The sequence below is a fragment of the Mobula hypostoma genome, chromosome 24 (assembly GCF_963921235.1).
Source record: "Mobula hypostoma chromosome 24, sMobHyp1.1, whole genome shotgun sequence".
Lineage (NCBI taxonomy): Eukaryota > Metazoa > Chordata > Chondrichthyes > Myliobatiformes > Myliobatidae > Mobula > Mobula hypostoma.
Window position 1 is genome coordinate 49,219,156 of NC_086120.1, and position 16,907 is coordinate 49,236,062.

Below are 16,907 nucleotides of genomic sequence, written 5' to 3' on the forward strand. Positions count from 1 at the left end.
TTCAGGCATAAAGTGCAGGAGTCTTGGGCCCCACTGTAGGTTTCACAAATAAAACAATGAGGTGTTTTATGTTTAAGAGAAAGCTGTAACAATTGACTCATTGAATTCCAAAAACACTGAGGACCAAGTGCGGAAAAAGTACTTTACATAATTATATAATCACGTCAAGTCCGCCTCTTAAAGTGAACCCAAACTCAATGTTGGTGGCTACCAATGTCGTACATTTCTAACAATTACATTACCCTACACGGGCCCCCCAGACTTCACTGAAACTGGCAAATCAGCATTGTGAACCAGTTTACAGTGATCTACCAAAGCACATATTCAGGTTTGCCCCTCTTACCTATGATAAAAGTTTTTTCTCTGCATTCCAAACTGTGGAGTGGGCCATTGTAAGGAAGCCTAAGGAGATGTTGGTGTGCATCACGGTGGACGAAAACAAATAGGTGAACAGGAACCCAAAAGTGCTGTACTCCATGATAGGAGGTAGGAAAAGGTGAAAAGGAATTGAAAAGTATGTCATCCAGGTCAACAAAAAAAGAAAATCTAAGTCTTTTAATACAGAGTCTATCAGCTTTGGAAAGTCTGAGCTGCATTTTTCAGCTCATACGGCATGTGTAGAACAGTTATCACAGGCACCTGACGGTGGCTCTGAACAAGACTGATGTTGGCAAAGATTAACTTTCTGGCTAAATGTGCCAAAAGGTCTTGGGTGTGTGGGACCGGGAAATGATCATGGGTGGTGGCCCCGTTAAGGCATTGGTAATCGCCAAATGAGCGCAACCACCATCGGACTTAGGGACCATATGGAGGGGTGAAGCCCAGGAGCTGTTCAACTGGTGTACAATGCCAAGTCTTTCTATGTTAGCAGACTAAGCCAGTTTTTCAGGCTCTGGTCTACATGTGCAGGCATGTACTGGCGAGCCACTTGTGGGAACTTTTCCTGACTACAGTGGAGAATGTGGGCTTGGTGAGCTCTGGGAATTCTCCCAGCAGCCGAGAAAAACCCACATGCGGTGGTGCATGTGTTTGACAGAGTCATTGTGGGGAACTTACTGGGGAAGCAAGGTGATGACCCAAGGTCCTTCACATCCACAAGCCAGCAGTTTTTAACATCGATTAATAGTCCTTGGGTGTCACACAGGGAGTGTCGCCCTGAAATAGTGTCTGTGATGAGCAGGAGACGTCCCTGGCAGCTGGAAGCCACGGCGTTCATTGGCCTCTGATGCCCTGATGCACTGGCACTGCTGAAGCTGCAAGGCAGTCGGCACTTCCCAGTATTCGTACCAAAGTGAGCATGGCCCGGCTTCGTCTGTCTTGCAGTTGCAGGCATCCTTATGTTGGGGGCCTTGGTGACTGGGCTTACTGAGATGGAGAAAGGAGGAGGAACGATGCACCGCTGCCTGGCTGACTCTGGACTATCAGCCATTTTAGCAAGCTCCCTATAGTCCTTCACGGGTGAATTAGCAAGGTCTATGCAAACTTCATCAGGCATTTGCTGCATGAAGAGTTCTTTAAAAATACAGTAAAACAAGGATGGTGATATCCCAGGAAAACCGGCATGCGTTCCTTTAGCTCTGAAGGCTGACCCTCTCCGAGATCGGGTAAGGAGAGCAACTGTATGGCGAGCTCAGATCGTCCAAAAGTCTGTAGTAGATGAGTTTTCAGTGATTGGCATTTATCGTGTTCAGGCGGGTATTCTAGTAGACTCACTACTCTTGCATTCATGGAGTTTCCAACTGACCCTACTGCATAGTAGAATCTGGTGTGGTCTGCAGTGATTTCTCACAGCATGAATTATGCCTTGGCGTGTCCAAACCAAGCAACATCATTATGCTCCCAAAACTCTGGCAGTCTCAGAGCAACTGCAACATACACACAAAATGCTGGAGGAACTCAGCAGGACAGGTAGTATCTATGGAAAAAAGTACAGTCGACGTTTCAGGCCAAAACTCTTCGGCAGGACCCTGCAGCTGCACTGGCCAAGGATCGGGATCACCAACAAGGGGTTCCACAAATAAAATGATGTGAGGCGTGCCATTGTTAAGAGGAAACTGTAACAACTAATTTATTGAACTCTAAAAAACCTGAACACAAAGTGTGGTAAAAGTACTTTCCGTAATTACGTCATGATGTCAGACCCGCCTCTTAAAGTGAACCGCAACTCAATACTGGTGGTTGTGAATTGTGTACATTTCCACCAATTTTTTACATTACCCTAAACCACACTACTGCATTTAGGTACAATTGTTGCCCTGCGGCCGTCTGGACTGGCTTCACTCTCCTCAGAGATGAACCGACTCCACAGTGTGTGGGCTCACTTTCAGAGACTCTGCAGTCCACGCTCTAAGTATTGTGTTCACTTTTTAAATTACTTGCACAATTTCTTCTCTTTTGAAAATTTGCTGTTTGTCAGTTTTTGTTTTGTGTTGTTTCTTGTGGATTCTATTGTATTTCTTTGTTTTCCTGTGGGTGCCTGCAAAATAATAAATCTTAGGCGTACCCTGATAATAAATGTACTTTGAATTTTAAACACTTTGACTTGCTGAGTTCCTCCCACACTTGGTATATGCTGATCAAGTTTTCCAGCATCTGCAGAGTTGTTGTGCTTTCTTTCATTATCTTTTGTGCTGCTGCACCCCTTTGGTTTTATTGCACATTACGGTGCTACCAAGGGTGGAAATTCCAAGGGCAACAAACCTTACGCGAGATCTGACATTGGCAAAGAACAACATGAACACAAAGCACCAGCAGAACAATCTCACAGTGTCAGCAGATGAGCCACAGGTACAGATTAGGGCAAGTTAAGCTCTCCACTCCAAAGAGGAGATTAAGAGACATCTCGTCGAGGAACTTAAAGCATTAAATTGTATGATAAAAAATTAATCCGAAGGATAAATGGGGTCAGTAGGACAAAGGATATACATTTACATTATAAACACAAGAGATTCTGCAGTTGCTTGAAACCCAGATCTGAAGAAGGTGCACAGAAGAAGGTTTTGGTATCCATTTTCTCCCATTAATGGGTGCAATAACAATACTTAAAACTAAAGAGATTCTGGAAATACAGAGCAACACACAATAAGTGTTGGAGGAACTCAGCAGGTCAGGCAGCATCTATAGAAATGAATAAACAGTCCATGTTTCCGGCCAAGACCCTTCATCAGGACTGGAAAGCAAAGGGAAGATACCAGAATAAGGAGGTGGTGAGGGAGAGGAAGGAGAACAAGCTAGAAGGTGAGAGGTAAAGCCAGGTAGGTGGGAGGTGATAGGTGGAAAAGGCAAAGGGCTGGAGAAGAAGAAATCTGATAAGAGAGGAGAGTGGACCATAGGAGAAAGGAAAGGAAGAGGGGCGTTCGGGGAGGTGATAGACAGGTGAGGAGAAGGGCTAAGAGTCCAGAATGGGGAATTGAAGAAGAGGGATGGAAGGAGGAATAAAAACCGGAAGGAGAAATCGATGTTGGATGTTAATGGCTTCAGGTTGGCATAAAGCAGTTTACATTTACATTGCCGCAGGCACCTGTGGAGGCCAAGTCATTCAGTATAGTTAAGGCAGAGGCTGATAGACTCTTGACTGGTCAGGGCATGAAGGGGCACGAGGAGAAGGCAAGAGATTGAAGCTGAAAGGAAAAATGGATCAGTAATGATGAAATAGTGGAGCAGACTCGATGGGCCAGATTCTTGTTTGTAATTCTGCTCCTATATCTTACGATCTTATAATTCACAATAAAGTTAAAATAAAAATAGATACTATATTTTTCCAAATGGTGATTAATATTTGCAATAATAATCTCCCAGGAGAGGATACTGTGGCATAAAGACTGACAGGACGAGTGTGAATGACCGTAGTGAGCTTTATATCCTTAAGAGATGATACGTGAGAATCAAATTCCTCCCTGGCTTTCACATTGGAAATGGAGCTCATTTTTTTCTAAGTGTAAGCAATGGTATGAGGAAAAGGGGTTTCTGTTTACATTGGACAACAGTCTGATCAAGATGTGGGCTCGCTCACACTGAAGGCATCGATCATTTGTATGTGCACATCATGGCAGTGATTGTACGATAGCAATTTAAAATGATTCATTAATTTATGTAGGAAAGAAATGATTCATGTACAACAATGAACACTGAAGACAATTGTTCTGTGCCCCTGAGAGGGAAAGTTACACCTAATACTTCTGAAGTAGATGAATTCAAAACTGCATCTGGGCTTATTCTGACAGAAACCCCTTGTTTAATAAAAAATACACTTTTCATTATAGTATTTTTGATTAAGATTTTCAAATTAAACATGCCCCTCTCTAGATGTTTATTTCTCAAATTTCCCTTTTTAAACAGTAAATATCTTTTAAGGCAGTAAATGCCTTCAGAATATCCCACTGCACAGAAAATGAAATTAACTCTTTTACTGTGAGAAAATCTGATTCTGCACACAGCATTAAACCGATTCAAATGTTCCACAGAGATTGGTCAAAAAGATGTTTATACTCAGATCGTGCATTTAAACAGGACCTGGAGCACTCCCACTGAGAACACACACTGCTGTTGCATACCAGACTGGAAAGGAAACCATCCTTAAAATTGAGTTGGTGGTGAGGAAGGCAAACGCAATGTTAGCATTAATTTTGAGAAGACTAGAATATAACAGCAAGGAGGTAATGCTGAGTCTTTATAGGCATTGGTCAGACCACACTTGAGCATTTTGGGGCCCTTATCTAAGGAAACGTGCTGGCATTGAAGAGGGACCAGAGAAGATTCACAAGGATGATTTCAGGAATTAAAAGGTTAACTTATGAGGAACGTATGTTGGCGCAGGGCTATTCACCACCTACTTGATGCTGAACGGATTGATACACCCCAGAGACAGATAGGAGTTATTCCCTAAATTGTCTCTCTTGGTCGTAACCCTAGCATCTCCTCAGCCTCCTCATGAGACAGCAGCCCAGAGGAACTGCCACCAAGTCATCCAACCAAGGATGATAATGATCGGGATGGCTGAAGATCCCAAGATCAGCCCTACAGCCACAGGACTCTCTGCCAGCACACGAGATTTACCAGCTCACCCTCCAAATGAACAGGGTCTACTCTAACTTACTGAACCATACTGTAAACCGCAAACAACAGGAATTCTGCAGATGCTGGAAATTCAAGCAACATACATCAAAGTTGCTGGTGAACGCAGCAGGCCAGGCAGCATCTCTAGGAAGAGGTACAGTCGACGTTTTGGGCCGAGACCCTTCGTCAGGACTAACTGAAGGAAGAGTTAGTAAGAGGTTTGAAAGTGGGAGGGGGAGGGGGAGATCCAAAATGATAGGAGAAGACAGGAGGGGGAGGGATGGAGCCAAGAGCTGGACAGGTGATAGGCAAAAGGGATACGAAAGGATCTTGGGACAGGAGGTCCGGGGAGAAAGACGGGGGGGGGGGGACCCAGAGGATGGGCAAGGGGTATATTCAGAGGGACAGAGGGAGAAAAAGGAGAGTGAGAGAAGGAGAGTGAGAGAAAAAATGTGTGTATAAAAATAAGTAACAGATGGGGTACGAGGGGGAGGTGGGGCATTAGCGGAAGTTAGAGAAGTCGATGTTCATGCCATCAGGTTGGAGGCTACCCAGACGGAATATAAGGTGTTGTTCCTCCAACCTGAGTGTGGCTTCATCTTTACAGTAGAGGAGGCCGTGGATAGACATGTCAGAATGGGAATGGGAAGTGGAATTAAAACGTGTGGCCACTGGGAGATGCTGCTTTCTCTGGAGGACAGAGCATAGGTGTTCAGCAAAGCGGTCTCCCAGTTTGCGTCGGGTCTCGCCAATGTATAGAAGGCCACATCGGGAGCACCGGACACAGTATATCACCCCAGCTGACTCACAGGTGAAGTGTCGCCTCACCTGGAAGGACTGTCTGGGGCCCTGAATGCTGGTAAGGGAGGAAGTGTAAGGGCATGTGTAGCACTTGTTCCGCTTACGAGGATAAGTGCCAGGAGGGAGATCAGTGGGGAGGGATGGGGGGGACGAATGGACAAGGGAGTCATGTAGGGAACGATCCCTGCGGAAAGCGGGGGGGGGGTGGAGGGAAAGATGTGCTTAGTGGTGGGATCCCATTGGAGGTGGCGGAAGTTACGGAGAATAATATGTTGGACCCGGACGCTGGTGGGGTGGTAGGTGAAGACCAGGGGAACCCTATTCCTGGTAGGGTGGCGGGAGGATGGAGTGAGAGCAGATGTACGTGAAATGAGGGAGATGCGTTTGAGAGCAGAGCTGAAGGTGGAGGAAGGGAAGCCCCTTTCTTTAAAAAAGGAGGACATCTCCCTCATCCTGGAATGAAAAGCCTCATCCTGAGAGCAGATGCGGCGGAGACGGAGGAATTGCGAGAAGGGGATGGCATTTTTGCAAGAGACAGGGTGAGAAGAGAAATAGTCCAGATAGCTGTGAGAGTCAGTAGGCTTATAGTAGACATCAGTGGATAAGCTGTCTCCGGAGAAAGAGACAGAAAGATCTAGAAAGGGGAGGGAGGTGTCGGAAATGGACCAGATAAACTTGAGGGCAGGGTGAAAGTTGGAGGCAAAGTTAATAAAGTCAACGAGCTCAGCATGCGTGCAGGAAGCAGCGCCAATGCAGTCGTCGATGTAGCGAAGGAAAAGTGGGGGACAGATTCCAGAATAGGTACGGAATATAGATTGTTCCACAAAGCCAACAAAAAGGCAGGCATAGCTGGGACCCATACGGGTGCCCATAGCTACACCTTTAGTTTGGAGGAAGTGGGAGGAGCCAAAGGAGAAATTATTAAGAGTAAGGACTAATTCCGCTAGATAGAGCAGAGTGGTGGTAGAGGGGAACTGAATAGGTCTGGAATCCAAAAAGAAGCGGAGAGCTTTGAGACCTTCCTGATGGGGGGTGGAAGTATATAGGGACTGGACATCCATGATGAAAATAAAGCGGTGGGAACCAGGGAACTTAAAATCATCAAAAAGTTTAAGAGCGTGAGAAGTGTCACAAACATAGGTAGGAAGGGATTGAACAAGGCATTGTGATCCTGTGTAAGAGATTGGGAGATTGGGAGTGATTAATAGTAGGCAAAGTTTCCTGCACTAAACAATAGCATTTTTCTGAGCGTTATCAACTAATGAATTAAGAACATAAGACCAGAAGACATCGGAACAAATTAGGCCATTCAGCCCATTGAATTGGTTCTGCCATTCCATCAAGGCTGATTTATTATCCCTCTCAATTGCATTCTCCTGCTCTCTCCCTATAACCTTTGATGTCCTGGCGAATCAAGAACGTCTCAACCTCCACTTTAAATATACCCACAACTTGGACATATTTAAAGTGGAATTCACTGGTTTCATTAACTAGAAGATCACTACCCGGTTTAGTAGTGCCTGCACCATTCTCAACATTCTCATGCAGCATCCATGCTGATCTTACCCAGCATATCAAGTCATAAGGGTCACATTCAGAAATGCTGGCACACCATTCCTGCATTCAATTGGAAGAAGATCAGAAATATTAGACTGTGAAAGCAACGGAGATAGGCTGTCGAATTTCATAGACTGGAAATTTCCTCGTGCCAATGATCACCACTCAGCCAGCTGATCTACCTCACTCCTGTGCACTTCCTCATCATCATCAGAAATTCTACCACCAATAGTCGTGTCAACAGCAAATTTATACATTTATAAATATAAAGTAGAGAGAATAGAGCAGTGGACTAAGCACATATCCCAGAGATGTGCCAGTATTGATTGTCAGTAGGGATAAAACGTTATTTCTGATCCGCACAGACTGTGGTCTCCTAGTGAGGGAGTCAAGGATCCAGTTACAGAGGTAAAGAGACCCAGGTTTTGGAGCTTGTTTATTAGAACTGCAGATATGATTCTGTTGAACACTGAACTGTAATCAGTAAACAGCAGCCTGGTGTAAGTATTACTATTACTATTGTTCAAGGCCAAGTGAAGCGCCAGTGAAATCGCATCTGCTGTGGTGATAGGAAAATCACGGCGGATGATTCTAGCCATGACCAACTTCTCAAAGCACCTCATCACAGTAGATGTGAGTGTCACTGGGCAATAGCCATTGAAGCAGTCCACTCTGCTTTTCTTGGGCACTGATATGATTGTCGCCCTTTTGAAGCCAGTGGGAACCTCCAACCTCAGCAATGAGGGGTTGAGGATTTTCTGGAACACTCTCTTCCAGTTACACCATCAGGGCCTGAAGACATATTATAAAATAGGCTGTAGTCAGCATGGTTTCCTCAAGAGAAAATCTTGCCTGACAAATCTGTTGGAAATTTTTGAAGAACACTGTTAACAACATCCTTAACAATTGACTCCAACATCTTCCTAAGCACTGAGATCAGACCAACTACCTATAATTTCCTTTCTTCTGTCTCTCTCCCTTCTTGAAGAGTGGAGTCACATTTGCAATTTTCCATTCCTCTGCGATCCTGCCAAAATCAATTGATTCTTGAAAGATCACTGCAAACGCCACCACAATCTCCTATATCTTATGGTCTTACTGTATTTAAGAATTATAGTTCAGATTTAATCCTTGAAAACTAGCTTGAATCATTATGATTTTACAACATGTCAAAGTACAAGGTTCAAAGCAAATTTATTATCAAGGTACATTGTCACCATATACAACCCTAAGATTCATTTTCTTGCAGGCATACTCAATAAATTCAATAGCCATAATAGTATCAATGAAAGACTGCATCCAACAAGGTAGACAAGCAGTGTGCAAAATAAAACAAAAAGAAATAAAAATAATAGTAAATAAGCAATCAATTTTGAGAATATGAGATGAAGAGTCCTTGAAAGTAGGTCCATCGTTTGTGGGAACAGTTCAGTGTTGGGGTGAGTGAAGTTATTTGCTCCGGTTCCAGAGTCTTTCAGTTGAGACAATTGGTGCTGCAGTTACTGCTAACTGGATGTTAAAATTGTGACAAAGTGCATTCTGAGGTGCTTGCTTTATCACCGATTGCCATCAGAACACAGGTTCTGCGGCACCACACTGGAACTCCTCGCCCAGCAGAACTGGGTGACTACCTTCAGCTGCAAGTTTAACAAGGCCGCTCACCACCTCCTTTCCAGCACAATTAAAGATATGGCATAAATTCTAACTCTTGTCAGTGCTGCCCAGATCCCAAACACAATTTTTAAAAATATCCGATCCAACCCTAACAGTTTCACGCCAATATACCTACTACGCATTCTGTTGGTAATAGCAGGGAATTGTTCACATATTAGTGGATCATTGATCTATCCCGTGCCCAAGATACTGATGCAATCACAAAGAAGGCATGACAGCAGCTATATTTCATCAGGAGTTTGAGGAGACTTGGTAAGGCATCAAAGAGTCTCACAAATTTCTACCGATGTACTATGGAGAGCATTCTAACTAACTACATCACTGTCTGGTATGGAGGGGCCACTGCACAGGATCGGAAGAAGCTGCAGAAGATCCTAAACTCAGCCAGGTCCATCATGGGTACAAGCCTTCCTGGCCTCAAAAATCCATCACTGAGGACCCTCATCACCCAGGACATGCCCTCTTCTCACTGCTACCATCAAGGAGAAGGTACAAGAGCCTGAAGACACACACCCAATGTTTCAGGGATAGCTTCTTCCCTTCCACCGTCAGATTTCTGACCAGAACAATGACCCTAAATACACTACCTCAATATTGCTTTTCACTCTCTTTTTGTACTACATATTTAATTTAATTTTGAAAAATGTATTTCTCATTGCAATGTACAGTTTTTGTATTATCATGCATTGCAGTATACTGTTGCTGCATATTAACAAATTTCATGACATTTGCCCCGATATTAAACCCGATTCTGATTCTGATTTTACAAGTACCTCACCAATATTCGTAACATGTTTTGAGTTGGCAATTTTTAATCAGAAAACTATTTGAATTCTATCAGAACATTATTTTGGGAAACTTTTAGAAAATTGATAGAAAGCAATGTAGTACACAAATTAATAAAAAGACAATGTGAAATAATCAATGATGTAACTATCCAGTTACACTTTACATTAATCTAATTGGCATTGATAAATTAAATCCCCATAATTAGCAGCAATGTATCAAACACAATCCCAGTTCACCATCTGTCTTTCTGATGGAAGGAGCTTCACACCACTTTTGTCTGCATTCCTCTGTTGATCAACACTGACCAAAAGTATAGATGAACAGTCATGACAGCTTGGAAAGCAACATGTCAGCCAAGGTACTCAACATCCAAGCACATACTCAACATTCATGCAGCATAAACAGTATTGCAATCATCTCTGCTGATATACATTGCTGGTAAAAAAAAATTTACTTTATTTAAGTATTGTAAATTGACTTCCATCTTGCTCCAGGTGCAATTAATATCATTCACAAAACCATAGGAGAAATTCTAATTAAACCCATAATCAAAAGTATGTAGACAAATATATACAAAGTGTTGAACTAACAATTTTCTCTGACAAGAAGTAGAAAATATCTGTATAAGGGTAGAAAAACAAGGAGGACATTTCACAAGTTTCTACTGATGTACCGTGGAGAGCATTCTAACTGGGTGCATCACCATCTGGTATGGAGGGGCCACTGCACAGCATTGGAAAAAGCTGCAGAAAGTTGTAAACTTAGCCAGCTCCATAATGGGCACTGGCCTGTCCAGCATCAAGTACATCTTCAAAAGGTGATGACTTAAAAAGGCAGCTTCCATCATTAAGGACCCCCACCACCCAGGACAACCCCTCTTCTCATTGCTACCATCAGGGAGGAGGTACAGGAACCTGAAGCCACACATTCAGCATTTCAGGAACAGCTTCTTCCCCTCTGTAATCAGATTTCTAAATGGACAATGAAATCAAGTACAATATCTCAATATTTTTGCTCTTATTTGCACTACATTTAATTTATATATTTATTATAATTTATAATTTTTTATTATTATGCATTGCAATGCACTGTTGCCACAAAACAACGGATCTTACAACATATTCCAGTGATATTAAACCTGATACTGTTTCTTATCAATTAATAATGAAATAGAATAATTCATACAGTTTTACATCCATATAATTAAAGCAAAAAATGCTATGATCTGGGAAAATACTAAAGTACAACATCATAATTTTAATCAATTGAACAATCAATTGCAATTTAATAAAGGGTTTCAGCATTACAGTATAAAATCTACTTGCAAAGTAAGTTTTTTTCAAATCTTCCATGTCCTTTTAATGATCACCCTATCTGAGACAAGCAGTAATGTGCTCCACTGGGCATTTGGATGAGGTTTCTAATTCTAGTTAACACAAGATTGCAACACTCCGCGGTACTCTGAAATATTGCACTTTGAGACAGATTACTGAATACTCGCTTTGCTGCAGTTCACTGTACAGAATGCCCCGTGGGCTGCTGAAATATTGCACTTTGAGACAGATTACTGAATGCTCGCTTTGCTGCAGTTCACAGTATGGAATACTCTGTGGGCTGCCGATATCGTTCAAATATTGTGCTAGTGATGGGAATTTAGATTTCAATAATATTACGTGCATGGCCTTTTTCATTTCTCCAGTAGGTGATATTTAATGTGTAACATTAAAATAACAAAATAAGCGGATTTCACTTGTCTGCATGCATCTGGAAGGACACAATGATAAACAGGAGTAGCTATAATCATTAACACCGTATTCGAAGTCAATAGAAATGAAGCAGTATTTAACAAAGCATAATAACACTCACCGAGGTTTGTATTCATCCCCACAGTCCATACCGTTATCATTGCTTAGCTCCAGTAGCAGCTGTGCAGCTTTGGTCTAAGCTGCTGACCAGAAACAGACAGTGAAAGACTTGTGGTAACGCACTGAACAGAATAGAAGCTGAATGAATGCCTGTAAGGTACTTTTCATGTTTTTTTCCTGCAGGCCAGTCAGCTCACACTGCCTGCTGCTATTTTAGGAATGCAGATATATTTTGCTCATTTCGCTTTCCTTTGGGGACAGCTTAAGGAAGAGCTGGTGTCCCAGAATCAACCTTCACTTCATCTGCTGTTAGTGATCAGTTTCCAGACAAAACTTCAATTTTAAAAGCTCTGACAGGGTTACATCTGCCAGAGGTGCTTAGAGAACCACTTGTCACTCACTGGTGCCAAATGTCCCGGCCCTTTCAATTAACACCACAACAGAAAAAAGTCATTCTGTGTATTAAGATCCTCGAACCTCCAGAGATTGTCTTTAATGGTTCGCTGTTACAATTTGCAGATCTTCGCAGGCAGCCATGGTGAATGACAAAGGCAACTCTAGTTCCCTGTGTGTCACATACGCTCTTTGTCTGCTGGCTTGTTTGGTATCCGTCCTCTGCTGTAACCATTCCTGGTCTGTTGCCAAAGTTATTCCACGGACAGCAAATGAGCAGTCAGCATAGCAGCAGGCAGACACAGAACTGTGAGTAATTTGAATAAAGATCTCATAATGTTGTTGCTTCATTTTTAATACTATTCCCTTGCTGTTAAAAGTGAACTGGCCAAGTGAAAGGTCAGAAGAAAAATATATTTCTCTTTTTTATATTTTACCCATCAAATAGATTGCCAAAATTTGCCTCAAGGACCTAAACAAAAAGGCCTTCTGTTCTATTGAAGTCCTTGCCTCAGTCATTTGCAGAGTGGGGCCTGTGTACAGCCTTGCTATGGACCACATATGCTGGAGGAACTTAGTGGATCAGGCAGCACCTGTAGAGGGAAATGAACAATTGGTTTTTTGGTCCACAATGAGTCTAGGTCAGGGGTTTGCAACCTGGGGTCTCCAGACCCCTTGCTCAATGGTATTGGTCCATGGCATAAAAAAGGTTGGGAATCCTTGGTCTAAATGAAGGATCTTGACCCAAAACGTAGACTGTCCATTTCCATTCACAGTTGCTGCATGACCCACAGATTTCCTCTTACTTAAGCCCATCAGCCCTAACAGGGCACAGGCAGCCGACTGCAGCTCACCAGAGTCTTCTGTACGGGGTCAGTCCTTCACATTGTCTCCAGGTGTAGCCCATCTTCTTGGAGTATCCTTCCTCTGCCTCTTTTCCTCTTTGGAGCTTCTGTTGGCATTTCTGTAGCTCTGGGTTTTTATAGGATGGGGATGCTAGCCCCAGGCCCAACTTCCTCCTTTCACAGCCAGCTTTGGACCATCCATGGTGCTGTTGCTGAGTTCTTCTCACAGCTCTTTCCATCACTTCAGCATGTCAAAGTCAAAGCTGAGTTTGTTTGCATACGCACAAGCCCATGTATGCACAGTTGCAATGAAAAGCTTACTTGCAACAACATCACAGGCACATTGAAGCATTCACAAACAAAAAGACATTAATTAAACATAAACTATACACATTTTTACAAGGCAGAACACAACTAAGTCAATGTTAGTGCAAGCTGCAGTCTCTTTTTTTCCACCTGTGTTGACCCTATCTCCTGGCATGAACGCTCCCTTGGGTCATGTCATTCCATTATCTGAGTTGCTGGTGGAGAGTGTCAGGCCATGGCAGAAGTCAGAATAAAAAGGTACAGGGAGGGCATGGAGGACACGCTGGCAGGTGATAGATGGGCAACACACAAAATACTGTAGGAACTCAGCAGGTCAGGTAGCATTTACAGAGAGGAATAAAAACCAACATTTCGAACCAAGATTCTCCATCAGGACTAGACCTCTGAGGGTGGTTGGAAAGAATTAAGTTCCTATCGAATGGAATTGTCCGAAGGATGTGGGGCAATAATTTCATATCTTATTTGTATGTTTCAGTTATGTGAAAACTGTAAATATTTAAATAATGTGGGTCAGAAAATTCATCTTGTTGGCAAACAAATCATCTTCCAACACACACAAAATGCTGGAGGAACACAGCAGGCCAGGCAGCATCGAGGAAAAGAATACAGTCGACGTTTTGGGATGAAAATTTTCGGTCCATGCTGTACCTCTAAATAAAATAAATCTGGCCAAACAACAGAACATCTGCAGATACCGGAAATCCAAGCAACACACACAGAATGGTGGAGGAACTCAGCAGGCCAGGCAGCATCTATGGAAAAGGGTACAGTCAACGTTTTGGGTCGACATTGTGTGTTGCTCAGATTTCCAGCATCTGCAGATTTTCTCATTTGTGGAAATCATCTTCCAGTTCAGCCAAGGTCAAAGAATTCCAGTGAGCTGTGATTGATCCTGACTCCAGAGCTGAGTTGGTGAGGAAGGACAGGTAGGGGACAAAACATTAATGTAACTAATTAGAGGGGTTGAACTGTGTCTATTTCAATGCTAGGAGTATTAGGAATAAAGGGGATGAACTTAGAGCATGGATCAATACATGGAACTACGATGTTGTGGCCGTTACTGAAACTTGGCTGGAGGAAGGGCAGGATTGGCTGATGCATGTACTGGGGTTTAGGTGTTTTAAAAGGAATAGGATGGGAGGTAGAGAAGGTGGGGTGGGGGAGTAGCATTACTGGTCAGCGATAGTATTACGGCTATAGAAAGGGAGGACGCTGCAGAGGGAGTGTCCACTGAGGGTGTGGGTGGAAGTCAGAAATAGGAAGAGATCAATCACTGTGCTGGGAGTAGTCTATAGGCCCCCGAGGAGCAGATAAGCAGGCAGATTTTAGAATGGTACAGGAAATACAGGGTCATAGTTATGGGTGATTTCAACTTCCCTCATTTTGACTGGTACCTCCTGACTGCAAGGGGGATAGATGGGGCTGAATTTTTCAGGTGTGTTCAAGAAGGATTCCTGACACAGTATGTGGACCGGCCGACGAGACGAGAGGCCATACTGGATCTAGATCTGGGTAATGAACCTGGTCAGGTGGCAGACCTCTTGGTGGGGGAGCATTTTGGTGAGAGTGACCACAACTCCCTTAGCTTTAGCATAGCTATGGAAAAGGGTAAACACAGACAAAATGGGAAAGTGCTTAACTGGGGAAGGGCTAACAATGAAGGGCTGAGGCAGGAACTAGCAAGAGTAAATTGGAAACAGATGTTCAAGGGTGAAAGCACCGAAGTAATGTGGAGGAAGTTCAGGGACCACTTGTGCTGGGTTCAGGATAGGTTTGTCCCACTGAGACAAGGAAAAAATGGTAGGAAAAGGGAACCATGGCTGACGAAACACGTGAGACAACTCGTCAAGAGGAAGAAGGAAGCATATGTTAGATATAAGAAGCAGGAAGCAGGAGGGGCTCATGAGAAATATAGGGTATCCAGGAAGGAGTTTAAGAAAGGAGAGCTCGAAGGGGGCATGAGAAGGCCTTGGCATGTAGGATTAAGGAGAACCCCATGGCATTCTATGCGTATGTGAAGAACAGAAGGATGACAAGAATGAAGGTGGAGCCGCTAAAGGATAAAGAAGGCAACATGTGCCTGGAGGCAGAGGAGGTTGGGGAGGTCCTAAATGATTACTTTGCTTCAGTATTCGCAAGTGAAAAGGACCTTGATCAGGGTGAGGTCGAAATAGAACAGGCCTGTGTGCTGGACAATGTGGAGATTAAGGAAGAAGAAGTGTTGGATCTTCTTAAAAACATCAAGATTGATGTCCCCAGGGCCAGACGTGATATACCCCAGGTTGCTGTGGGAAGTGAGAGAAGAGATCGCTGGAGCAGTAGCTATGATCTTTGAATCCTCTTTGGCTGCAGGGGAGGTGCTGGAGGATTGGAGAATGGCAAATGTAGTTCCCTTGTTTAAAAAAGGTAATACGGAGAATCCTGGGAACTATAGACCGGTGAGTCTTACGTCGGTGGTCTGCAAACTATTGGAAAGGATTCTTAAGGATGGGATCTACGAGCGTTTGGAGAAGTATAGTTTACTCAAGGATAGTCAACATGGCTTTGTGAAGGGAAGGTCGTGCCTCACAAGCCTAATTGAATTTTTTGAAGAGGTAACAAAAGAAATTGATGAGGGTAGGGGGGTAGATGTGGTCTACATGGATTTTAGCAAGGCATTTGACAAGGTCCCCCACGAGAGTCTCATCCAGAAAGTCATGAGGCATGGGATCAGTGGAACCTTGGCTGTTTGGATTAAAAAACTGGCTTACAGGAAGAAAGCAGAGGGTAGTACTGGAAAGAAAATATTCTGCCTGGAGGTCGTTGATTAGTGCCGCAAGGATCCGTCCTGGGACCGCTGCTCTTTGTGATTTTTATAAACAACCTGAATGAAGAGGTGGAAGGATGGGTGAGTAAGTTTGCGGATGACGTGAAGATTGGAGGAGTTGTGGATGGAGCTGTAGGTTGTCGAAGGTGTCAGGAGGCAGAGTTGGGCAGAAAAGTGGCAGATGGAGTTCAATCCGGATAAGTGCGAGGTGATGCATTTTGGAAGGACAAACCAGAAGGCTGAGTACAGGGTTACTGGTCGGTTACTTAAGAGTGTGGATGAACAGAGGGATCTTGGGATTCAAATCCATACATCCCTCAAGGTCGCTGCTCAGGTTGATAGGATAGTTAAGAAGGCCTATGGGATGCTAGGCTTCATTAATAGGGGGATTGAATTCAAGAGTAGAGAAGTCATGTTGCAACTCTACAAATCTCTGGTGAGACCACACTTAGAGTATTGTGTTCAATTCTCACCTCATTATAGGAAGGATATGGAAGCTATGGAGAGGGTGCAGAGGAGATTTACCAGGATGTTGCCTGGATTGGAAAACAAGTCTTATGAGGCAAGATTAGTAGAGCTGGGACGTTTCTCTTTGGAGCGTAGAAGGATGAGAGGGGACTTGATAGCGGTCTACAAGATTATGAGAGGCATAGATAGCCAGTACCTGTTTCCCAGGGCACAAATAGCAAACACCAGAGGGCATATGTACAAAGTTAAGGGAGGGAAGTTTAGGGGAGACATCAGGGGTAAGTTTTTTACACAGAGGGTTGTGGGTGCCTGGAATGACTTGCCAGG

At 43.6% G+C, this 16,907-nt stretch overlaps 1 protein-coding gene across 1 annotated transcript in view; it reads right to left on the minus strand.

The window, feature by feature from the left end:
- The window catches only part of LOC134337350 (leucine-rich repeat and immunoglobulin-like domain-containing nogo receptor-interacting protein 3), a 195,903-nt gene extending 183,580 nt beyond the window's left edge, over positions 1–12,323 (minus strand). The window contains exon 1 of the mRNA XM_063032273.1: positions 11,743–12,323. The gene's annotated coding sequence lies outside the window, so the exon portion shown is untranslated. The remainder of the gene's footprint in view (positions 1–11,742) is intronic.
- Between the last annotated feature and the right edge of the window lie 4,584 nt (positions 12,324–16,907).